Raw genomic sequence first — 27790 nt, 5'->3', positions numbered from 1 at the left:
CACCTTCTAATAGATACATTAAAATGATGTAATTTGTCACATATAGGCAACCACCGCGAGGGCGCCAATGCGACCGCACTCCCGCGGTGGCCATTTTGACATCCCCGCTGGGCCGGCGGGCGGAAACCGAGTTTCCGCCCACCGGCCCAGCGGGGATGACAGCCGCAACATGGGAGCCGGCTCCAAATGGAGCCGGCGGTGCAACGGGTACAGATGCACCTGTCGTGCTTTTCACTGTCTGCTTGCAGACACTGAAAAGCTGCATGGGCCCCCAGGAGCCCCGCGACTCCCCTTTCCGCCAGCCTTTTCATGGTGGTTCCTACCGCCATGAAAGGCTGGCGGGAGGGGGACTCGTAATCCCCTCGGCAGCGCTGCCCTGGAGGATTGAATCCGCCGGGACCAATGTGGCAGAAAACCGCTGGTCCTGGCCAGCCTGTTGGCGGTGCAATCGACAAAACAGCCCTGGCGGTCTTTGACCGCCAGGTTTGTAATGAGGCCCATAGTCTGTTGAACCCAAGATTTCCTACATGTGATGTGGCATGCTGAATAGAAGTAGTATCCACACACAATTCACTTTGCACTGTCCATATGATGACCAATGACAGTTCTACTATTAAGTTGAACCACAGTTTGTTCAATGTTTTGTGGCTTTCTGGGCTTTGGAATGGTCCAGTACCCTAATCTGTTCACCATTGTGTTGGGCTGAATGTCTGGTACATGTAATGTACAATTCAGACATAACATTTTGCATTTCGGGGCATCTTTACAACATCATCACTGGAGTTTGCATCTGCGTAAATCAGCCTGCATGTGTAAAACAATGAAAATCACACAAAGGCCTAATCACTCTATCAGTCTGATGTTACTTTTTTTAGTTTGCCCCATTTGTAGTTAAAGACACATATGAGGTACAAACCAGATTTTAATTTCATATTGTCTCCTTACTTCTCAGGTCCAACCCCGTAACCCCCTGGGCCAGTATACCACCGTCTGCCACTAAATACACCTCTACTCCAGACCAGGAGCAAGCATTCAGTAAGCACCCAAGTCCTGCAAGTTCGGATGATCGGGAGCAGTCTGGTCCAACTGGTCTGGCCAGACAGCTCCAGTGAGTCGCAGTCAGCCCACACCAACACCTCCCACCCCAGCTGCAACCACATCTCAGCATCAGGATACCTCCACTTCCTGTGTACTGAGGAACTACACACAAATCGTGTGCCTCCCAGTCCTGGCTGTTGTTGAGGCAACACCAACACTACATCCAGTTGTTCCAGGACCCAGTGGTATAGGGCATATTGTCTCAAGGGCACAGGGTAGGTGTTGTGGGAGGGAATCTGAGGGGCCAGCAAAGGGAGGCCACTGGCGCGTTGTCAGTCAGACCACCATTGACTGAGCCATAGGAGTAGTACAACAGACCCAAGACGTGATGGGTTAGGTTGTAACTGAGCTCCGGGAGACGAAGGAGGTACAGAGGGAGCTCATTTGGAAATATGAAACCACAATGACAAAATTAGCTCCCTGACCGGGGTACTTTTTGTCATGCATCATGCAACATGTGCAGGGCTTTTCCCATACCAGCTGCTCCTGTCTGTGGTCCTTCTATATCTGGACCAAGTACACCACTACCAGCCACAGACAGGGAGGCTCTGCTACAGGAGGCGCCTGCTCTTATCACCCCACTCCCTGCACCTGTGTGCCCCCCTTCCCCTCAGAGGGAACAGTCACCCGCACCACCAGGAGAGGACGGCAGGACCTCCACCACCTCCAAGAGGCACAGATCCTAATTTCCTTCAGTGTGTCTACCATTCACTCTGTGGACTAGTCCAAGGACACATTTACCTTTTTGAAGACAGTTGTGTTTTGCACATTGGACTCCAAACTGTTTTTGGCTCTAATCATATACTTTCATCCGCCATGGGAGACTTTTTTTAGTTAATTTTCTCATTGTCTGAAACACCCTTCATTTCTTTTGTATCATGTAAATAAATGATATGGACACAAACTATAAGTGGCATTTTATTTGTCATTTCTGCCTTCCACCATCATTTTGTCAAATCCTTTGAACATTTATTTGCAAAGGAAAATTAGAAATGACAGAGAGGTAATGTGGTACAAATTTCCTTCAAACAAAACAAAACAAAATCCCAATGTAACATGCATATGTAGTTAACAAGTCCTAGATGAAATCAGAGCTGAGTTTCACACACCATGTATAACCCCAATAGTCTGTGCCATTTAGAGGTGAACACTCCACGAACTTGAGACCATGAGATGCAGGGAATATTGCATGGGATCAAATTAAATAGGCAAACAATCGTAGATGCATGACCTCAGCTAGAGCCACACAATCCTGCCCTCACAATGGGAACCCTACATCAATAACACTAATAATCTACATAATAGGTACTCCCAAACTTTTTCGCAGGGGTCAAACAGTTTGGTCTGTGGTGTGACCAAGGGCTACAGTGATTCCAGCAGGGTCAGGTGATGTTTTTGGGGGTGCGGTATTAGAGGAGGTGTAAGGTGGGTGTGTAGGGGAAATGAAACATACATCTAATGGCTGAATTGCATGGTGTGAAACCAGAAAACCTGGGATGAATCCCAGCTTTCCCACCTGACCAAATTGTGTGATCCTAGGCATTGTTTTAATTCACTTTCCTTCCCCTTTCTTCATTATTATCACATATAGAAAAGGTAAGTTCTCTAAGTACAAGGCTTCATGACTTGCGCTGTACAAAACCTACTCTTGATTTAATATATTATAATGTTGTTCACATATAATAGCAACTCAGGCCATCCAAAGGGTGCACATAATAACTGACTGATATTGGCATTGTTCTCAGTGTGGGGCAAAGAGTGAATGTTTCTAAATTCATGTTTGAAAAGCATCATTAAAAAAATATATTTGAATGCACCACAATGTTAAAGTGAAACGCCTCTGCATGTTTATGAAAGGCACTTTTGGAATTTTCAAAAGACTTCGGCATATTTTCAGGACTTTGCTGCAAGATGTTTTTAAAAATTAAAGAGTTCTTAAAGTTAAGCGGTGGAGGGCACCCTAGTTAATTCCTTTCTCTCACTTCAGTTAACCTTTAAATAAATGGTAGCTTGTTTGTGTAACATCTTTTTAATGTTAGGGCCGAATGGAGTAAGCAGCTGCCCAGTGTTGCTGTTGACCAGGGGGCTGCATGTGAAGGTCAGGAGGGCCACATGTGGCTGCCGGGCAATACTTTGAGCATTATTGGTCTACATCATGGCAGTAAAACAATTTGAGACCACATGACTGTTACAGGACACTGTGGCAGTAAATGGTGCAATGTCACAACCACCATTCAGTGGTGAGCTAAAAAATGTTCTATCAACTATGAGGAGACACATCATCAGCTATCTCCACTGAACACAAATTGAAGATTTAGCCAATGTGAAGGAAGAACAGTATTCTATGGCTTGACATACATATGTGGGTTGAGCAAGTTAAGTGGCATATATTGCTTGAGGGCAACATCACACAGAATACAGGTCGGATACAATCTCCTTAACTTCCATTCAAGCACAGTGCAAGTTGTCTCTGTACAAGATCTCCCCATTCCAAGTAGGTGTCTGTCCCAAGATCAACCTATGTTTACTTTGTAATTTCCAACATCAACATTTCAAAGCAAATGTCACAACTTTGAAATGTCCAAATGACAGTGATATGGTGAAGGACCCTGAAACAGGATAACAAAGGGATAATTAATAATTTCACATATTAAATTTAAATCCAATTAAAAGTTAGTAGGACACATGTACTTAGCCCAAACAAAGTTGATGTAGGTCATTAAACAAAGTAGTCAATGTAGGGAAACTGTGGTCCACCAGCATCTTTGCCTTGGACATTCCTGAACTGAGCATTCCTACCAAATTACCAATGCAGACTGATATATTCCTGTTTGGAAAGATGACACGGTAACTAGATTGTACATCAAAATTTGTAATCTTCATGTTACAAGAATAGTAATTCCTTACATACAAGAGCAATGCTAGTGTGACACGAACACTGTCACTGGCAACTGCCGGTCGCAATGTTTGCGTTGGAACACTTAGATTCCCTTATTCTACATTATATCCCTGGCATTCCAATGTCTCACAGTTCCCTATGTCACAATTTGTTTTGACATTGTTACAATATGTAAAGGTAAATTTACATTAAGGTGAAGTTGTGGTCAATAACATCTTGACGTAGACCGATTCCTTCTTCTTCATCACTTCTTTATTGGGTAGGTAGAGGAAGGCTTCACCGGTCTTGTCCAGGCACCTAAACCTGGCCTTGAGAAGCCTAAAAGTTCACTCTACCGGCCTCCGTTCTCTTTGAAGTGGACTTTCCATGGCGCTGTTGGATTTCTCAATGGTGCTAACAATCATGGTCTGTTAGGATGAGCTGAGTCGCCTACTTGGAAGCAACAGATCAATAGATTAACATATCAAGCCACTGTATCTTCCTAAAAAAGGGTTCAAGCTAATTATTTTCATGTCATATTGTACTTACCAACAAGCCAGCCCCTCTCAGGTCCAGGTTGTGATATTTGCAGGGGTATTGTGCTGTTCCATACTACAAAAGGATCATGTCTTGACGAAGGATAGCCGGCACATACACTTGAGATATATAAATCCGGTAACCAAACAACTTGCACATTGATGGAATTTCTTCCGATTGTGGTAGACCTGTTTCCTTGTCCATGTGATGGCACCAAGGCAATGTGTGTGACATCTATTGCTCCAACCACATGTGGTAGGCCACCCAAAGCGTAACCTTTTCCCTTTACTGTGGCTAAATCCTGTTTTATGGGAACTGGATGTAGCTGTTGAAGTGTCTCAGCATTGAAGAACGGACCTCTTGTTGCACACTACTAAAAGTTGGTTGGGACATGCCTCCAGATACCACCACATTACATTGAAAAGAGCCAATGGCCAAAAAATAAAGTAATGCCATGAGTTTCACTATTGGTGATATTGCTGTTGTATTCAGATTGGTAGACAGGAGATTAGGCTCTAGCTGGTGGCACAAATCTAGGATAGTTTTCCTATTTAACCAAGACTTCTTAATAACATTGTTTTCCTCCATGGCGCCAAGGCCTGGAAATGCATTGAAGACCTGAGACCAAGGCCTTCTACTCCTGGCTGGGTTCAAATGTCTGAATGTGTGGGGAGAAAAAGCATCCGCTTAAATGGTCACACCATACCTTGATAATCAACACCATCTCCATGTCACTATCGATGGAAAAACACAGTCACGGTTTACTTTTGAATGTGTTGTATCTCACCAAAAACAGTGTTGCTCGGATCTGACATTTGTATGGGCACTAGCCTCTATTTTCTAGTGCTGGTGATGCACTAACAATTTAAAAACAAACAGCTTCACACCCTAAAATGGCGGCTGCCTGACCTTGTCATTAGTACATAGCCATACCCAACAGCTGTCAGCGTAAACTGTCAGCGTAATAGGTGGAACAGTCTGTGACGGACCCCGCTACAGGCTAACGTGTGTGACGGCTATGCACGAAAGCCAATGCCAGTGTCCATCTCCATCACGTATCTTGTCTACAGTGTACTTGTATGTGGCATATCGAAAAAAGCTCACTTGCCTCCTAAAACTACAAACAATGGGGCCTCCTCATTTTATTGCTGCTGTTACCAACCTCTAGGAACCAGATGCTGGACAAAGCAGGTGACAGAGCCACTGACTTCTACCCTGAGGAGCTGGAGCTCCTCACCAGGGAGGTCCTATCCTTGTACAGCCAGCTATATGGGACCCAAGAGGAACAGGTACATATTTGAATGGGGAATGTTTGCCAAAGTAACTTGTTCCCTCTTTGTCCACAGGCCATTTGGTCCATTTTTTCATGACTGATGTGTTGTGATTGGAGGGGGGTGAACTGAATGATTCAGCTAGGTACAGGGTGTTGTTTATGGATGTTAGAAATGCCTGTTCATTGAATTTAAAAGTCACCTGTGAGAATTGGCTGAGTTTTCAGTACATGTTCCTCTCAATTCCAGGTTTAATGAGACAAAATGCAGGCCCCTTACTTCTAGTGGCTAGTAGGCACTGTACCACTAGTTTAAGTGGAAAATACATCCCATGTCAAAATGCTAGAAATCTCACATTCAAGTAGATTTGTCATAGTTCTGGAGTTGTCTGATGCTGTTCTGTCAAGTGAATGTACAGGCTATACTTGTGAATAGCATTTTGTTTTAAACATGTCATGGTGCCACATACTGGGAAAGGTATTGCCTATGGTGCCAGTCTAAATGACACAGGCTCACAATCAGCCATACAAGTATGTCCCATTACTACACACACTTGTTCATATATCACCCAAAACCATGCTCTCACTGACACATGGCAGCACTCCCATACTGCCCTAAGTCACTGTATTTGGTGCAAACCATAGTATCTGACTCTTAGAAGGTTAGGCAGGAAGTCAATGTAGCTGTGCTTGTGGTTATGTGCACATAATGTATAGGTTTTGTGGCCTTTAGTAGCTCGCAATGAGTTAGACAAATCTGTAGTGGGTTTCACTACATGACAAGTTCCCTATCCCTGCCTTAGATGGTGTTTGTGTCTTGTATTAGTATTATGAGGAAAAAAATGGTCAGGCTACTCTACAGATCACTGCAAATTAATGTTTCTATGGAACTTTGAAATGCTTGTAGATAATCTGTACTCTTTGTTCTGGGAATGCTTGTGAGAGCTGTTACTAAATTGGATGACTGTGCTACAGACAACCAAAATCACTTAAAATCTCTTTTGTTGTCATTTATTCTCATCCATACAGGATCCATACAAGCTCATTAAAAGGCGGGAGTCTCGAAGGCCATCACGATGGTGGTAGAGACCCTGGGGGTCTTCAAGCAGTGGAGTCTGAATTGCAGGAAGAGGTGGGAGGACCTCTGATGCTGGGCTAGGAAGTCAGCGCAAGTCCAGCTCAGCCACAAGCCTGACACCCCTAATGGCCTGCATCCTTGCGGCCACCTACCATAGCTTGATGGGTACTTGAGGGCTCAACAGCAGCATCTAGGGGTGAGTTATTGTATGTAGCTATTTTTGCTGTTTAACCTTTTCAATTTGAAGCAATGTAGTTTGGCATTAACATGACTGTTGACACACATCCAACGCAGACAAAGATTTCTTTAAGTGTTAGTTTTTCAGATGGTGTCTGAAGCTGTGTTTGGAATGTCTTTTTGTGCCAAAGTTTGTCACAAGATTCTTCATTCTAAGCCAAGTACTATCTAGATCAGACACATGGCAGCATGTGAAAAAGGGGTACAGGCATTTTCTCCATCTTATGAGGGACATTTGTACCAAACATGCACCATTTGAGGTTTGGGTCAGGTGTGAAGCTCCGTCCCAGATGTGAGTAGGTAATGTAGGCCCTATAACTGGTGACATGACATAGTAAGCACTCATGAGACTGTTGCAATTTCAGACTTTACATTGGTAAGTTGGTACAATGAAAATATGTTCATAAACAACTTCACCAAAAGGACTGGAAACATGCGTACAATGGCATCATTCCTTATGTGAACACTGTAACAGAAAGAGTCAGTTCATTCCATGTGGACAGCATGAAGTCTTAATACTTCCTAAATGTGCATGTGAGCCAGTCTGTGTCAACCAACATGACATTTCATGCCATGTAAGTGTCCTTAGTTATGTCCAGATGGGAAAGAAATGATGGTGAGCAAAGTGATACTTGAATTGCAGGTGGAATGTTCCATCAAATAGGTGTTGGTGTATTCCATTTTGATGAGTCAATGTCTGGGCCAGAACATGTCTCTTTTGGGTATGTTGAAAATGTTTGCTCTGTACTGCAGTGGTTTAGGAATTTATCCAGGCCTATGTATCTACTAATGCTGTTAAAGCCATTTGTCCTGCAGAGATATAAAAGTGGATAAGGGACAAAAGGAATACATGTTATGGGAGCTAGCATGGGGACTTTTCAGACTGTTAGCAGGTGGTTTGTGGAAATATTCCCACATGCATAAGATATTGATGATAAAGAAGACAAGTTTGAGTGCCTTGAAGCTTGTGTAATCTGTGGACTTGGCAAATGTTTTCTGAGTAAAATTCATGTTAAACTCCGTTTACACAGATACCTTCAAACTGTTGTATCTGTTTTTACTTCATTATCTGGACCAGGCAAAGGTGCCAGCGGCCACATCAGCAGAGAAGGAGCTGGGAACTGTGGTCCTGGTGCAGACACCACCAACACCAAGGGCCACAGTGCCACTGAGAGAGCGGGAACTGGCACAACGGCCGCGACTGACTCAGCATCTTCTTCAGAGGCCTCTACAGATGACCAGTCCCTAGTGGAGGTGGACCCTAGTACGACCACTCCATCTTCATCATCGTCCACCATCCATGTTCCATTCACCACCCTCCTTCTTGCTCTTCCCCAAGTTGACTGTAGCCGGTCCTCTAAAAAGGGGTGGCTTCACTTTGCTGCAGGCACCTCCCCTCCGCTCTGGTCTCCCAGGCTGTGTCATTCAGAAGGCTGTTGATCTTTTAAGGACTATCGCTGCAAGGCAGACCACACTATTGAATGCCATCCATGGGCTTGCAGGCCAGAATACCCAGAAGCTGGCTTACCTGGATGGCATTCATGGTGCCCTGTCTGGCCTAAGTCAGTCATTCCAAGGTGTGGCCTCCTCATTCACCACAGACTCCCACCCACACCAACTTCGTGCCCCAACTCCCACCCCTTCCTCACCCCAAATCCCTCTTCCCAGCCCTATCCAGATCACACACATTTACATGCACCCAGTCCAGCAGTCACAAGCAGCACACTCTCACACTGACACAGCAAGAAACACACACACACACACCACCACAAACACCAGCATACCCACACACACCACACCTACGATGACCACAAACACCCACACCACCAGCACACCTGCAGACACCACACCCACCATGACACAGCTATCCACACTCACCACCAGCACACCCGCAGACCAGACACCACACCCACCACTACACAAACACCTACACCTACCACCAGCACACACGCAGTCACCACACCCACCACAACACACATATGCACCAGCACACCCACAGACACCACGACCACACACCACCTCCACAACAGACACATCCACACACACACACACAAACATACTGAACACAAACGTCCACACTCACCCACACAACAGACACCCAGTATGAAACATAAAGCAAATCATGTACCATATACACCAGACCCTCAGGCACCTCCCTCCATCAACAGATACCTGCGCAACAGCCACAGACACTCCCTCTACCACCCAACCCAAACTCCCTCCCGGTCAACCTACCTCTTTCCCGAAGGAGAACCTAATGTTTGCCCTGTCTCTGATCCCTTCCTCAACCCAGACCACCCCTCCCAAATCTCACACCACCCCACCCCACTGTCTCCACACCCCTTCCAAATCCCAACCCTTCCTCCCAAACTCCAACACACCCCTTCCAAATCCCAACCCACTTCTCCCAAAACCAAAACCACCACTCCAAAACCCAAGGACCCCTTGTAACACTATTGAGGTGCCTACTCTCTGCCCCATTGGAGGATTAGTTTGAAAGTGACATTAGGAGGCAAGTTGTGGGCATGCAACCCATGCTACAGACTGATGGCATAATGGCTTTGTTTTTCCCTTTTTACAAATGTTTATTTTACATATGAGAGAGTTTCTCATTTATATAAAATATTTTTATTTTGAGAATACCTTTGTCCTTCCCTTATTTTATAATGGTTACAGATTGTTTGCTGATTATGTTATTTCTGTTAATGTATGTGCCATGCACTTTTTCTCATTTGTGACAGTGTCAAGCACCACTTGTCTATTTTAGAAAATTCTATAATGCATACATTAATGTTGTACATTTGTGATGGACAGGTCAATTTTGGTGCAAACATTCATATTGTTACTGAACATTTACACCAAAATTATATGTGTTTCTGTTTTTGTGACTGGAGAATGCATGCATGTTTATTGTGACATGATGTGTCAATAAGATGCACATATGCATTACAGAGGGAACCTGGTATTTTACAGTTAGACAACATCTAATGTTTGTCATATATTCAACACACCAAGAGGACATGTGACCTTCATACATCTCTGCCATGTATATAGTTCACAGTTAAGTTTGGTAGTACATTCTGTGTACACCCACTTGTAGCATATTGTAGTGAAGTTGCTACATTATCATCAGATTGAGTAGTTCCGATAAGATATACTGTTTATGATTTCGGACTTATTGGGAAGTTATTGTAAACACCTGTATGGACACATTTCTATTTGTGATTGCTGTGACTTTTTGTGTAGGTGTCCATTTCCTTGATGTCAGTTGGTACCAGATTGGTGGGCGCTACCAATATCTCGAGGAGTGCATTGTACAATTTACTAAGTACGATATTAGACACACATGCTTTGCGCATCATAATGTTTGCAAACATTTTTTACAAATGCCCCAGTTCAGTGCTACTGTATGCCAATGATTCAGAGGATGACAGGACTGATAGTGACTTGTCTTCTGTTCCGGTTACGACGGGGCTGATTTTCTTCTTGGTTCATGAGCAGCAGCAAAGGCAGGACTGGTATGACTGGGTTCATGGCAGAAGCAAATGGATAAAGTGGAAAAAAGGTGAATTTCATCCTTTTATCCCTCCCAATCCGCCAACTTAGGTGTGGAGGATTAGCTGCCACAGTTGAGTCTGCAGGAATGCAGATTGTGATTGGCTTGGCAGAAAAAGGAGCTGGAGTCCCGCCGCCAGCCGCTTTAACCTATGGTGCCATTTCTTGGTGGACCTTCAGAAGTCTTTCTTCCATGTTCCCGCTAAAATCTAAACAGGGAGGCTGGACCGTCATGGCGGCGGACAGGTTCTCAAATGGAAAAGCGAAGGCAGAACCATTACCGCCAAGATCTAATTCAGGCCCTCATATTCTAAATCACATTTGGCGTCTGGAAATGAACTATAAGAAAGTGATTTTGAGATCCCCAAAATTTCCATCTTCCACTCAGCCACTCTAAAGAGGGAAAGCCATGGAAGATTTCTGCTTGTGACCAGGAGGGGGGGCTAAGGTCTGCTAGTCGCTCTGCTTGCTGAGGGAACACCACCAAAGAATCCAAGACCACGTGCCCTGGAGCACCATCGCTTTCCTGATTGCCAAGACCAGTGTTCGCTGTGAAGAAGATGAGAGTGTTAGAGGGAGGTCCAATGAAAAATCTTGTCAAGTTAACACATGTTGCGAGGTGTGAGGAAACAGCTACTGCACTGATCAGTGTGCTGCCGGTGTGCAGGACAAAGTCAGTGACTCCTGTATGGGAGGGCGTCCATGAAGTGAACCATGGTGAAGGCTGTGCCAATCACGCCGGAGCCCGTTTGCAGCTAAGCATTGGCAACCCTGTATGCCAGGAGGTGCTGCCGCAACATGAACTTTGTAAATGCTGTGCCGTTTGGGGCAGTACCTGGGTGCAGCTGAGGATCAGCAACCCAGTATGTCAAGAGAGGCTGATCTGCGGACACCTGCTGTGGGAAGTGGGTTAGTGCCTGTGTACAGTAGGGACACGGTGACCCCCATATAAGAGAGAGGGGGTCACTGGAACTAGCCAGAAGTGTGTATTGTCCAAGAGCTTTGACAGAGGAGTGAGGCTGTTGTAGGAACCTGTCGTGATGACCTCTAGGACCCAGGTTGGTCACCTATGTGCAGCTCATTTTAGTGTTCATATTTTATTAATCTCAGTAAGGCTACCTTTTTATCAGCTGGTTTTATTCTAGGAAAGGGAGGAATAAGCTGTTTGTTTAGTTAGCCTTTGCACAACATGTAATCAGTACCTTCTGTCTGAGACTAAAGATCTCTGCACATGATATGCTGGTTTTAGTTGCCCGTTAAGGAGACAGCTTCTATCACCTAGACACAGCATTGCATCAAAACTCTGCTTCTAACATGGTATTGTTTGTTATATAAATAATGCACTGACAAGGGACAGAGGGGATTCCAAACACGACCAGCCTGGGTCCCATGCTGAGTGACAAACAGCTTGGCTGGTGCTAAACTACCAGTCTACTGAACGGATTGCTGTCTACAACATGGACTCACTCCAGACACTATTCAGGTATGGGGTTGGAGCTAATCCCTTAGATCAGGTCGGCAGAAGGGTACACCCTATATACTCTCAGAGTAGATACAGGATTAGATAGGAACCTCTAGAACATCTAAAACCACATACATTATGGTTGAAGTGTTTATATTCTTTACCATGTACGTAACACTGATTTCCGTGCTGTGTTTCATCTGCCAAATTATTCCAGCTTACTCTTTATATGCTAGACTGGGACTGGTTCAATAAATGTATTGAAAACATATCTCACATCTTTTGTGTTTCGCCTTGGTATGTGTGAGTAACAGTACAAAAGGTGTAAGATCTGTTTCCACTGCTTCCCTGGGGAGTCAGAGTGTCATGATCAGGCTGCCATAATCATCTCTCACCCCGGTGTGTTTGGGGCTTGGGTGAGGCACTGTGAGCTAGCCAGGAGTTAGGCTGACAGTTACTAATGGTGTAGATAGGACTCAGTCTCCCACACTCTACTGTCTGAAATATGCAGTCCTATTACCAATGTAGAAACTGCATAACGGTGCCACCAACGTAATAATGTGAGATTCTTATTTAACAGGTCTCCTCATTAGTTTTCTCTTGTATGCCTAAAATGCCCTATTCACCTTCTTATGGAGACGTCTGTGCTGTTAGATAATTATCCACCTCAGCTGTATAAGTAGCACCTATATTTGTCAAGCTTAGACCTTTAAAAGGATACCCTAATAAGGGCCTGCTTTAGAGTTTGGCAGAGTGGTTACTCCGTCACAAACATGACAGGTATCCAGTCCGCTGTCTTACAAGTTCTACAGGCTATAATGGAATTGTAATACGCAGACGGGATATCAGTCACTGATAGATTCTAAATCAAGCCCTAACTGTTTTACTTGTCTGAATTGTTTTTTCAAAATGGCTAATCCAGTAGTTATTCCAGTAAATTGTAGACATGCTGTGACACAACATTTTCTTCTAAGTGGGCAACCCAATCGGTGGGGGATATTCCGTTTGTGGTTGTGGCACACAATGTGTACTCATAGGTCAGTTTTCCTGCAGTCGGCTGGAATAAATTTCACAAATACACAATGGCTAATACACCAGCACAATACACAGCATATAACTATTTAGAAATATTTCTGATATATCAGAAACATCCTAATTGGTTCCAAGGCACCATACCACACATTGTTAAAAACTTTAGATTGGGTCCCCTCAGTAATGAGGGGCCACATGGCTAGTTCTGGCTGCTTACACACCATATCTAAATATACAAAATTTAGCAACAGCTGATCTGCACCCATTATACAATAATCAAGTTAGACTATATAGATGTTTAACACAGTTCGTAATGTGAACATTGAATACTGCCCCAGCACGGGCCTCCCCAGGTGCTCAACAACAATTAACTGCACCTGGGATTACCCTTGTTACTATTATTGCTATTATGGATAAAGTACCCACCAAACGTGAGGAAATACCGTTTTGGTTTGCTCAAAAATCAAATCAGCTAGAAGCAGTGTTTCCCCATATCGGACCCCAAGATAAACATGAAATTCTTACAATGTGCTTGCCACTTGGGATGGTACCCTCAATCGATGATTGATCTACTTGGGGCACAGTCTTTGCTGCAATGTATACAATAACTCATGACACACCAATGTTTATGGTTTTACAGGAAGTGTTAAAACAAATTCAAAATAAATTCTGGGCTGCCCATGCCCTGGATTTGGGGATAACTTTAATTGGCAATTTGGCAGTATCCTCAATTATTTTAAGAAATATAAAAGGGAAGCAGCAGCATTGACAGTACGCCAACAACTTGAGTAGGTTCCTTTAATAGCTCAGGAAAGGGAGTTACCATAAATAATTGCAGAGACTTCTACTTGTGTAGGTCGCCATAATTTGGGGGCCAAACCAACAGGAGTCTTCTAAAAAACACCAGACAAACAAAAATCAGATAAAGATAAAGTGAAATCACAGAGAAAATCTCCAAATACGGAGAGCTCTGAAAAACATTGCAACATACATAACCGTGATCATTTGAGACAACCTGACAGGTATCAATTCACTGATACACAACTTTCTCATTCCTATCAGGACTCATCCGGCAAACGGATCAAGAGAGCTGGGTGGTCAGAACGCAGAGGAGTTTGTGCAACCGAAAAAGGACTCACAACGCTCATCTGACATAATCATAAAGAAAGAAGAGAAACTTCCTCAACAAAAACCCCAAATTAAAAAGAAGATTGAATGAATTTTGGCAAAATATGATATGCATATTGAGAATGGTACTGCACAACAGGACGTGGGCAGTGACTCTGCTTGACAGCACAGCGCAGCAGAGGTTGCAGTAGTTCGCCAGAATCTTCATGAGTTTCTGGATATGAGAGCATCTAACAACTACATAAAAGTCGAAACCCCAGACAGGTGATGAGCCCCTCCAAATTGAGTTTATAAATTAAACATTCAAATTGAGAGGGACATAATGCACACAATTAAAGTAATTTTCTGGGAGAGATTAATACTTACCTATGATGTTCTCAAAGACTGTCCACTGCAGTTTGTTAGAACACTTCCACAAGGGGAAAATTTGATTTGACCATCATTCTTAATCCTTCTTTCAGAGGAAGTAAAACAAGTATATGCTAAAGATTGGGCTCTTGCACAAAGTCCCAGCGCTGTGCCGCAACCATGAGGGCTGGGACAGGGACTCCACTTATCATGTAAAACCCATACGGTCCAGCTCGCATGATTCGTACTATTATTATATCCAGTCTTTCAATGAAAATCAGCACTACAGTCGCATTAATGGATTCAGAGTATCCAAACGAAATACAAAAAAACATAAATTGATCTGGGGGAAGGTGACAGAGCTCAAAGACAAACTGCCATGGGCTCATGTAATACATACCTTGGGCCATCAATGTGTGGGAATACACGTTGTATAAAATTCACTAGCTGATGAAGCAGCTAAATCTGCAGTTTTTATGCAATTGTAGCCACGATTACTCGTTCCCATACTAGGGTGGATGAAAAAATACTGGTTGCCGTTAATGCGTCAGCTGATGCAATATGTTTACCAAAAGCATATCTTGCAAAATACTCCTGCCATTTAAGTGTCCAAAATATAAAATATTCCTTATGTTATTATTCCAAGGGTGGGTGATCCCCAACCACAACCGTGGGCTACAATTAATTCAAGCAGCACATGAAGGTGTTGCTTCTGGCCATGCTGTTGTGGTGGCTACAATTTCCATGCTACAAAAATGCTATTGGAGGCATGGTCTGCACAAGCAAACAAAGCAGTATGTCCATTGTTGTGACATCTGCCAGCAAATTAAAGGCTCCACCACTAAACGCTTGCTGCAGACACCCCTCCTAGTGTCTAACAAACCAATGTAGTGTGTGTAACTTGACCATTGTGGTCTCTTAAATTCTGATGGTGCATACAAATACATTCTACTTGCAGTTAATTTCTGCTCCAGATTCATTTGGGTGTGGCCACATGATCGGCTGACGCTTGCGCTGTTATTAAAAATGTGCAAGTCTTTGTTAAGACATATGCAGTAGCTGCATTCCACTCAGGCCAGGGACCGACTTTTGCCTTTAAGGCATACAGGAATACCATGAGAAGCCTCGGTGTGGCTGCTTGGCCCTGCTGGTTGTAAAGAAAACTGTTTTGTCTCCATTGATTAAGTAAAACTGCATCATATGGCCGTTCCTACACAGTACACCTCCAGGATTACTGGGTGGTTCCCTATCTCCTCTCACTACCATACAGGAGATACCTCTTCAAGTATAAAACAACACTGAAATTATTTCCAGTAGGCTGGGGAAGGAGGAGGATGTAGTTTTATTGATTCCAATTAACGCTTGTTTTTACTTTGCTTCAGACTGAGAGAGAGAAAAACTAAAGGATCGAATCCAAAACCATCCTGGTCTCCCGACGTGAAGCTGTGGAACCCGTGACAGCTGAGACAGGAGAAACCTTTCCCAGCAGGATTATTCTGAGCAATGCATTCACCCTCAGAAATGAGTACCTTCTACCTCAGTGTCAAGCTTACCCACCATATATACCTTAAACAAACTTAAGAGGAAGGTTCTAGAAAACCCCTTCTGTCGCGTAAGTTATGAAATTCAAGCACTGTCTGTACTGGTTTAGAGTTGAAAAAACACGCAGTTGATTGGTCAGGTCCCAAGGTGTCTTTCCAAGAATGAGCTGTACCCTTCTCCGCCATAAACATTCTAATTTCTCATCCTTGTACACTCTTATAAACATTGAATCCTCCACGTTATGTTCCCTTCCCTGGTCAGAAAAGCGAAAACACGTTAACAATCTGTGCATGGAAAAATACCTGCACCTACAATGTGACGGCATCTAAAGCTAAGCTAAGCACAAAATGGGGTTAGTGGTCAAGATGGAGTCGGCGGTTAAATACAGATAGCATTACACCGCTACAAGCACCATATCCACAAGACGTCAGGCTACTGTCCAACTATTTCTCAAAACGACAGAAATGTTTATGATGAACCATCTTTAGAGGAACCTACCAGTTCTCTTTCACTTGCAGAGGCTCCTCTGTTCACGCAGACTGGTTCTGGGTATTTTGTCGACATTGACAACTTCTCTTCAGATTCAACCACCACTTCTCTTCATGGTATACGTAAGCCTTTTAACTGGCTTAAATACACTTATCTGATCCGTCCATAGTTCTATTTGTGGATTATCCTCATCATGTTGGCTCTCTTTCTGTGGATTGGATTTGTGATTGCTTTCTTTTTGCTTTTAAATGGGCATTATCTTCCTGAACGTTGAACTGGTAGATGAGGTAGTGAAGCCTCATTTGTCTTAGCACAAAGTGCAAAGAGACTTGTCTGTAGCAACTTTTTTGCGGTTTCAGTTCCTGATGGGATTGTTTGGAATGATGTTCCATATTGGGTCTCACTGAAACTATTCACATTTCTCATGTTTTTAAAATTTCTACGGACAACATAATTATGCCCGGTGTTGTGTCTGAATATTGGGATGTGTCTAAAAATTGGGATGTAAACAATGTTTGTTCAATGCACTCTGAGCTTGAATATTATACTGTTTTTGTTTGAAAGTGAAGAGAGGTACATGAACTCCACAAATTATGGAGAAATGTATTGCTATCACCATTACTTACACAGAGCTAGTACTTCACATACAATTTTTATTTACAAACAATAAGAACACTGTTCGACTCCACCAGTGGGGAGTTCTAAAACATACTCAGACAAATTGACATATTTTTCTGGGCATTATGTTACTGATTCAGTATCCTATTATTTCAAATTACCTTCCACTAAAGCAAGGAAAAACATGCTGACAACTACTACATTAATGTATTCGGATTCATTCACTTCTCAACTAGCCATTAAGGGTTATGAATATATTGAAAGCTACAACTGATTTAAAATCAGTTTGGGTAACAAAAGAATGGAAAGTACAGGGTATGACTGCCTCATTTAAAGTATGCCTGATTTCATCACAGATGATTTTTCTGAATACAACTGCTCAACAGACTGCTTGTTTAGGTCTAGCAAAAAGTAAAGAACGGAATGTGCCCAGTATCTCCTCAATTGCAAAATGTAACCATTGGTAAAGTTTGGACAATTCGACAGAAGATCAGCTCAATGGTATGGTCCAGAACAATACCTTTAAGTCCCCTATGAGTAATTCCATTATAGACTACATTTGCACCTCATACAATATCGCTATGGAAATAGAAGATACTCCGTATAGTGACCATATGAGTCTAAAACATACCTTAAAAATGCAGTTAGGGGCCGTAGAGTCTTGGTCTATAAAGGGCGTACACCTTAGAATTAATGGGAAAAATAGGAGAATGTTTTGGTTGACAGCTAAAATAACATCAATAAAGCCATTGTTGGAAAATATTGTGGGAAACATGGAGGTTTGGGGGAAGGATGCCCTGATATATTTTCCCAAATTAATTAAACACATTATTACGTGCAATCAGCCTGAGCGTTGTAATACTGGAATCAAAAAAGCTCAGCTGCCCATTGTGAATCTGAATAGAGAAATTAACAAATTAGTAGGGCGACACTTGGAGTGTAGGACTATGGAAATGACTAGGAAAATATCACTACTTGAGAGAAGAAGATCGCGGTTGATACTAGCCACTCGAAGAAAAGAAGTGAATCACAGGTGGATCGTACTGAGGGAGGCAGCTGCAAAGAGAAACCCTAGTAAATTTTGAGCTATTATCTCTGATGGGTGCTGAAACCGTAAAACCCTTTTCGCCCCCTGATAGCAGAGGAAGACTGGAAGCTGTATATCCAGGTCATTTATGCTGAAACCCAGGTCGTGGACCCTGGGAGAGAGGTGACAGTATTAAACGGAGAGGGAGAAATGGATAACACGGGTGCACCTACTGTGGCTGAATTAGAGGGGATTATAAATTCAATGTGCTCATCGGGCACCATGGGCCCCAATGAGGTTCCAATGACTCTAATTTAAAGGGAGCTTTCGCTTTGGGCAAGACTTCTTCACCCAGTATTTTGCACCTGCTATTCTCAAGGCAACATCGCGGAATCTTGGACGGGTAGTACAATACTCCCCTTATATAAAAAGGGAGATAGAACAGCACCATTAAATTACCGACAAATTGCTTTATTAGATGCAATGGGAAAGATTTTTGCGAAAAGCATCTTAATGCAATTAACTGAATGGGTTGAGGAAAATGGTATTCTTAAAATGGAACAGGCAGGCTTTAGAAAGGCCTTAGATAATATTTTAACAATGCCAACAATAATTGACAAATATGTCCAGACTAGGAGGGAATACTGTATGCTGCATTTATTGATTACTCCACAGCATTTGACAGGGTGGACAGGAAAATCCTGTGGAGGAAACGTCAGGAAATAGGGGTTCCGCCTTGCCTACTGCGATTGGTGATTGCCCTGCACTCTTCAACTTGGTGTAAAATCCTCATGGGTGGAGAGCAGGGATTGTCCTCAAAATGTTTAACCAAAAATGGCCTGAACCAGGGCTGTTTATTGGCTCCACCGTTATTTTCCCTTTACATTTATGACCTCCCCAAAATCCTTAGGAGAACTATTGGCTATGCCACCGCAGTGGGTGGTCATCCAATCACCTGCCTACTATATGCGGATGACATAGTTGTGTTCGAGCTCACCCCAAAGGGCCTAAATCAACGTCTGGCCGCTCTAAATCTTTACTCGGTGAAGCACTACTTGAGAACCAATACATCTTAGACTCAGGTTGTATGCTTCACGGGGAAAAAAACTGAAGGAAAGTTTATTTCTCTTGGAAGCTGGACCCGGACCTCACTCCTTCAATACCCTTTATAAGCCTAAATAAAATCTTGAAGGAAGTAACATGGTCCAAAGGCTTTTCAATGGATCTTGATGTGTGCTGCCCTAAAAGAGGTCTAGAGAAGCTAATCAAGTCTGTGTCTATGAAAGTGGTGCAACCTTACCTGACGTGAAGTCTTCCACATGGTGTGAAGCAATTTTTTTTATACTGATCAGACTAGATAGAATACCTCTTAGTGATCTAATCTCTAAATGGGATGGCGCTACTAATTCTTGTGACTTGTGTCAAGGTGGGGTACAGAATATCAAACACATTTTATTTGTCTGTCCAACTTTAGCCGCTCAGAGGAAACTATGGTTGAAACCCCTCTATTTGCGGCTAAATATTACCTCTTCTAGAGAGGCCTTAGATTTATGTTATTGCACTCCTAATGAAAGATTTTATAATAGGATATTTCTGAAATGTTTTCAAACCTTCTTGCGGATATATTGATCTTCTGTGATTAGATCTACTCTCGGCCTGGCATGGAAATCAAACTAAATACCACAGGAACCATAGGGATCTTCATGTCTTAAAGAGAAATTCTATGAATGAAGGAAGGGAAGGGTAGGTCCCTCAATCACGTGGGGCAAGGACTCTTTGAACTTAATAATTGGTGTCCGTAGTGGGAGGTTAATCTTATGTCATTTTAGATTAAATATTGCCATATATTGGTAGTTCTTGTAATGTGTGAAGTATGTAGGAATGAATTGATGGTTTGGAGTTTTATTCTTTTTTAGAAAGTGTATTAATTTATTACGTATTTATATGGTTTTGTATTATTTTCATGGGGTTCTCTTTGGAGTTCCAAATCATGATAATAAAAATTGAATTGAACAATACATTTAATTCAATACTTTTGAGTCCCAGTGAGTGGTTATTGTGGCCAGTGGACACAAAGGTTGTCGTGCTTGTTCTGTTACCTCTACACATGGTGTTAAAGCAACCAGACCGGACCTTGGATACATCAAGACACAACATTCAGGGACTGTCACTACAAACAGCGTAGGGAAATTATGCCAGCAAATGTTGAAACATTCAACCCTCACAGCGTGTTAGAAATGGGGTTTCTGGTTGGCTGGGTAGGTACCCCAGCCAGGCAGGGACTGCCACTCTAGTCAGGGCAAGGGAATTACACACCCAAGATAACCCCTGCCCACCCCCTTGATTGCTTGGCATGAACAGTTAGGCTTACCCCAGAGGCAATGTGTAAAGCGTTTGCACAACACACACAACACACATGACACAATAAATACACCACAAAGGAAATGCTACAAAAAGTATTATAAAAATATACTGTATTGTATAAAACATCAATAGACCAAAAACAACATGTATCAGTAATACCCTGCTACACAAGCAGTTGTCAGATCATCACCAACAATGCATGTGATAATAAACACATTATCATGAATTCCAGAATATCCTAATCCCTTGCATATGTCATAAACATACCCCCTCCCCATGCATATAAGGCAAATCCTGGTACACATTTGTTATCCACAAAGGGCAAAAACAATATAGATCAAAACATCAGGTCCAGCAATGCAGGGGTTGGTGTGGGGAGAGGAAACACATGGATTACCCCAGAACCTCCATACATGAATCATCATCATGGCTGTCACCTGGCACGAAACCTAACTCACAGCCTCACCGCCGCACAGAGAAATGCTCACTTTCTAAAAGTGGCATTTCTATAATGGTAATAAAAAGTCCACCTACATCAGTAAGCAGCATTTCTCACTACCATTCCGACCATACCAAACATGCCTACGCCACTCCTCACAGATCAGACAATACCACTCAGACATATGTTAGGGCATTTCCAATACAATCCTATGGGAGGAGCAGCGCTCACAGTAGTGAGAAACTGAATATGCTGCTTGTCAATAGTAGGACATGTGGTACATAAAGACATATGTCTTACCTTTTACATACACAGCACCTTTCCCATAGGTCTAGCTAGGGCCTACCTTAGAGGTGACATATATGTAGTAAAAGAGGAGTTCCAGGCCTGGCAAGTAAATTTAGATGCTAGGGCCCTATGGCACTAAATTGTGGATGCAGGCACTGCGGTGGCAGGCCTGAGACAGGTTTGAAAGGCTACTTCTGTGGGTGGCGCAAGCCACGCTGCAGGCACACTAGTAGCATTTAATTTACAGGCCCTGGGTATAAGGGATACCACTGTACAAGTGATTTATAGGTCAATTAAATGTGCCAATCATACCAAGTTTAGAAGAGAAAGTACATGCACGTTAGCACTAATCAGCAGTGATTAAGTGCCCAGAGTCCTTGAGCCAACACACAGAGGTCAGAAAAAATAGGAGGAGGAAGGCAAAATGTTTGGGGATGATTCTGCATCTTTGTGACCCCCTGGGTCTCCCCTGTGTTTGCACCCCTGTGGCAGTAAACTGTGCATCCAGGCCCTGCAGTGGCAGGTCTCAGACATGTTCACAGGGCTACGTATGTGGGTGGCACAATCAGTGCTGCAGGCCCACCAGTAGCATTTGATTTACAGGCCCTGGGCACCTGTAGTGCACTTACCAGTAAATCAATATGCCAATCATGGACAACCCAATCATCAACACAATTTACAAAGTGAGCACTTGCACTTTAGCACTCATCAGCAGTGATAAGGTGCGCAGAGACAATAAACCAGCAAAAATTGATGAGAACAAATAGAAGGAAGAAGGCAAAATGTTTGGGGATAACCATGCAAAAAAGGCAATTTCCAACAATGGGCTTTATAACTTGTTTATGAAAGAACACATTTTAAGTAACTGCTTCGATGACAAGTTGCATCAATATCGGGCAGACCTAGGTCCAATTTGTCCCCAAGAATTGAAAAAGAAGGCAGACCATTGGGTCAACGCTAGTATGACCAAGACTTCCACTTGGGGAAGGAGTGCACAAGAAAGGGGTTACAAAACCTCCCCAGGAGAAAGTGGGCTACACTCCTACAAATAAAGAGAAAGAGTCCTCTGTACGCCCCAAAAAACCTGTCCTGGTAGGTGGGCCCCAGGACACCTCACAAAACAAAGGTGGGTACCAGGGTAAAAACTGGGATGCTACTAAGGCATGGTGCCACAATGGTAGACAGACCGGGCATCACATCAAGGACACTTCTTGTACCAGAAATAAACCCACAAGCCAACCCCCAGGGGTAGCCAGTGTAGCTATTGGGGATGACTCCTTAGATGAGGAGGTCCTCATAGCCTTTAACTGGAAAGTGGGCCCCACAGGTGAGTTGGAGATTCCAGAGGGGAGTAGACACTTCCATCACCTACTGGTACTGGTGAATGAAATCCCAGGCGCTGCCCTAGGAGATACCTGTGCCAGTCACACAATTGTGCATGACAGGCTGGTGCTCTCAAACCAGTACATCCCTGGTGATTCTGCCAGGGTAAGCCCAGAGGAGGTCATTAATAGTGGTAGTCAGTACAGACCTCCCCCTTGATTCTCTCCTTGGAAATGACTACTTAGAGGTTGGTCAGAGCCCGAAAGAGGAGCTGGTCGAGTGCCAGCCCTCTTCCAAGGATTCTGGAGGTGCTGCCCCTGCAGTATCTGCAGGTGGGCCCCAGAAGAAAAAGAAGAAACAGAAGTGCAGGAAAGGTGGGCAGCCTTTAGCCAGGGCTCCAGTAAGCTAAGGAGATTCTGCTACACTGGGGGAGAACTCCAAACTTGGCACTGGTGAATTCCAGCATGACCCTCAAGAAGTTCTGACTTGTCAGGCAACTGCTAAGCATGAGTTGGTGGCTCCTCGGCTAAAAGAAGAGAAAGTGGAAAGAGGGTTTTTGACTATAAAGCGTAACAACCCACTACTCTAACACAGCAGGTAGGCTCCCTTCACCCAAAAGAGGCCTATAACTTAGCCCCTTCCCCTGTTGGTGGAGAGCTAAAGGTGTGATTCTGGGCACTGACAGCTGTCAGTGGTGTCTGCTGGGTGTTAGCCTTTATGGCTGCACTGACCTTGACATTGTGGTCTGACCCCATGCCAAATAGCAAGATAGCCCCCCTGCTGGTCATGTTGGGGTTACTCAAGCTGAGGGTAACATCTTTGGGTAAGCTGGGGATGGCCCTGGCCAAGATAGAATTGTCAGAGGTGGATGTTTCTGGCACCAAGATAAAAAGGATGGGTGAAGACAGTAAAGACACAGAAAAAAGGCAATTTAGATTGAGTCCTGTCACTGTTGAGGTAGGTCAGTTACCCAGAGAGAATGACCGGGACAGGAGGATGTAAGGCAGAGTAGGCCCTGCAAAAAAACAGCCTGTTTCCCTGTTCTTCCTTGTCTGACAGACTACGAAGACTCTCCCAGGTTTGGCTGAGTCTCTGGGCATGTGGGATGGGGGGCTTGTGTAGGAAACTGGCCCTTGTTGCAGTTACTCCCCCACATTTAGCCTGATATCTGATGCTAACTTGACTGAGTGTTCCCTGGGATCCTGCTAACCAGGCCCCAGCACCAGTGTTCTTTCCTTTCAACTGTGCCATTGTTTCCACAATTTGGCACACCTCTGGCCCACAGATAAGTCCCTTGTAGAAGGTACCAGTGATACCAAGGGCCTTGTGACCAGGGAGGGTCCCTAAGGGCTGCAACATGTGTTGTGCCCCCTAAGGGACCCTTCACCAAACACATGTACACTGCCATTGTAGATGATGTGTGTGGGTAGGGAGAGAAAGTCAATGTCGACATGGCATCCCTCTCAGGGTGCCATGCCCACATAACACTGCCTGTGGCATAGGTATATTACCCCTCTAGCAGGCCTTACAGCCCTAAGGCAGGGTGCACTATACCACAGGTGAGGGCATAGCTGCAAGAGCAATACACCCCTACAGTGTCTAAGTACATTCTTAGACATTGTAAGTGCAGTGTGGCCATATTAAGTACATGGGCTGGGAGTTTGTCATTATGAACTCCACAGCTCCATGATGGCTTCTTCACTGTAGGCTGGGAATTTTGGTATCAAACTTCTCAGTACAAAAAGCCCACATTGATGCCAGTGTTGGATTTATTGTAAAACACACACAGAGGGCATCTTAGAGATGCCCCCTGTATTCTATCCAACCCTCTAGTGTAAGGCTGACTTATCTGTGCCAGCCTGCCACTAGCAGACAAGTTTCTGACCCCATGGGGTGAGAGCCTTTGTGCTCTCTGGGAACAGGAACAAAGCCTGCTCTGGGTGGAGGTGCTTCACACCTCCCCCCTGCTGGAACTGTAAAATTTGGTGGTGAGCCTCAAAGGCTCAAGCCACATGTTACAGTGTCCCAGGGCACTCCAGCTAGTGGAGATGCCCGCCCCCGGACCAAGCCCCACTTTTGGTGGCAAGTCCGGTGGGAAAATTAGGAAAAACAGGGAGGAATGACTACCCTAGCTAGGACCAACCCTTGGTTGTCCAGAGTGTAAGAGACCCCCTCCATGTAGAATCCTCCATCTTGGTTTGGAGGACAGGGACCAATAGGATTAGGAATGTGCCCCCCTCCCCAAAGGGAGTGGGCACAGGAAGGGTGTAGCCACCCTCAGGGACAGTAGCCATTGGCTACTGCCAGCTGACCCCTGTAACACCCCTAAATCTATAAATTTAAGATTTAAGGTCTCCCCTGAACCTAGCTCACCAGATTCCTGGCAACCTCAACAACAACAAGAAAGAAGAAGGACTGCTAAGCCGAAACCCCAGCAGTTAAGACTCCAGACGACAACTGACTTGGACCCAGCCCTACTGGCCTGTCTGCAGTTTCAAAGACTCTGCTATCAAAAGGTGATGCATCTGGCAGGACCAGCGACCTCTCCAAACCCCTAGAGGACTGCCTGCCCACCAGAGGACCAAGAACTCCCGAGGTCATCTGCCCTGTCCAGAAGAAACCATCCAAAAAGACTCCAGAACTGCCTCGGATCCGCGAGTCCTGCCCACTCTGCACCCTACTCTGGACAACGCCGACCGGTCCAGAGTAGGTCCCTAGGCGATTCCAACCTTGTGTCTATCCTGGGATGACTCCTCCTGGTCAACACAACAACACCTGCAGCCTAAATCCAGTGGACCCCCCCTGACCGCGAGAGAACCGGATGAAGATTCCCAACACCTAAAGGTACCCATGCACCTGCAGTCCCCTGGCCTTTGGGAACCTGACCACTGGTCCAGAAACGTTTAGCAGGCAGCCCTCCTTCTTGTGGTTTCCTAGAACCGACCCCCTGGACTCAGCCTGCAGCATCTTTGTGACCCCTGGGGCCCCCCTATTGAAAAGCACTGGGAACCCGATGCTGTGTTTGCACCCTTCACCCAACCACCCCTGTGCCGCTGAGGGTGTGTTTTTGGTGCTGACCTGTGGCCCTCGGTGCTCACCTAAATCCCCAGGTCTGCCCTCAGAAATCATGGGTACTTACCTGCTAGCAGATCTGTTTCCGAGTGCCGCTGTCTCCATGGGATCCCATTCTAAATCTACCTTGAACTTTGACTTCTGCACCCTGTGTTGCTGGTGGTGTAAGTTTGGGGTCATCCTGAACCCCGACCGGTGGAAATCCTAACCCCTGGAGACTGGAACTGCAAATCCAGTACTTACATCAAAACTGCACTAACACTTTTCCACCATCAGGACTGTTATGAAAATTGCACTGTCAACTTTTAAAAGTGAAAATTGTTACTTGCCTGTAAACCGTTCTATTTACAAAAACTAAACAAAGTGTCTTTGATACATATGCTTGATACTTACTTGCAAATGTACTTACCTGCAACAAGATCCTTTTTGTTTCAGGAATAAAATAACAAACTATATTTTTCCAATACAAATACATTGGCCTGGAGTTAGTCATTGAGTGTGTGTCACATTTATTGACTGTGTGTGTACAACAAATGCTTTGCACTACCCTCTGATAAGCCTAACTGCTCGACCACACTAGCACAAAAGAGAGCATTAGTATTATCTACTTTAGCCTCTGTTAAGTCTCTGGGGAACTCCTGGACTCTGTGCACACCATGTCTCATTTTGATACAGTATATTCAGAGCCAGCTTCCTAGAATGTTCCATCTCAAAGCCGACTACTGGTGGAACTACGGAACGCCCAGCTGTGTCGTGAAAACATGATACAGCAATTTGGAATATCTTTGTCGGAGGAACTAAATGACAACTGATCTTTGTCTTTTTGTATATTTCTGCTGCGTGCAACCTGTGTTCCCCTGTCCTTGGTGCCCTTTCGTGTGCACACTGGATTTGTGTCTGTCACAGCAATTTGTATTATGTACGGATATGGATCTTGTGATGTACCCGCTGAGGGTTCATTCTTGGAATTGTCCTATGAATTAACGGTTGCTTCGAGATGCCTTTCATGAGCCATGCTACGTAGATATGGACACTATGGCTCCAAGTGTGTTCTCATCTGGCTCAACAAATGGGGGCATTGCATATGATGCTACTTTCTCAGTGGCGGCTGAGGCTTTGGATCCTGTCTGTTCCTTCTATATCCTCACTGAGGCTTTGATGGTTCTGTCATCTGAGGATGCAGGATTCTCCTTGGACTTCCTTCCTAATTATGTTTTGGATGACATCATGGCTGCCTGTAATGACTTAAATTTGACCTTTGTTTTTAAAACAAATTGACTATTTTTAATTGGTTCTTTTTCTAGTTTGCTCTGGTTGTTGATGTGAACTTTTTATTGCTTTTAGAATTTAAAACTTTTATTGTTATTAGCTCTTAAAATCTGTCTACTATAACTGATGAGGGGATGGTATTGTAAGGACCCGGGTTGGTCATCCATTTAGCTCATTTTAGTGTTCATATTTTATTTCAGTAAGGGTGCTTTTGGTAAAGCTTTTTACATATGTCTTATCAGCTGGCTTTATTCTAGTAAAGTGAGAAACAAGCAATTTGTTTACTTAGCCTTTTTATAACATATAATCAGTACTTTCTGTCCAAGGCTAAAGATTTCTGGACACAATATACAGGCTTGTCTTTCTCATTCATGAGACAGCTTCAATCAACTAGACATAGCATTGCTTCTGAACTGTACTTCCAACACAGTATGGTTTATTATCTAAACAATGCACTGACCCAGAAGGGGCAGAGGGCATTCCAACCACAACTATCCTGGGACGCATGCTTTGCGACACATTGCTTTGCTGCTGATCTACCAACTTCATGAGGGCACTGCCATCTACCTCTCAGACTCAGTCCAGTCACTATTCAGGTATGGAGTTGGAGTTAATCCTCTTGATCAGGCCAGCAGAAGGGTACACATGCTATGCTCTTAGTGTAGACACAGGGTTACGTAACAACCTCTAGAACATCTAGAACCACATACATCATGGTTGGACTGTTTATCTTCTT

Source organism: Pleurodeles waltl, chromosome 3_1 (genome assembly GCF_031143425.1).
Source record: "Pleurodeles waltl isolate 20211129_DDA chromosome 3_1, aPleWal1.hap1.20221129, whole genome shotgun sequence".
Lineage (NCBI taxonomy): Eukaryota > Metazoa > Chordata > Amphibia > Caudata > Salamandridae > Pleurodeles > Pleurodeles waltl.
Note: the sequence above shows the minus strand (reverse complement) of the source record.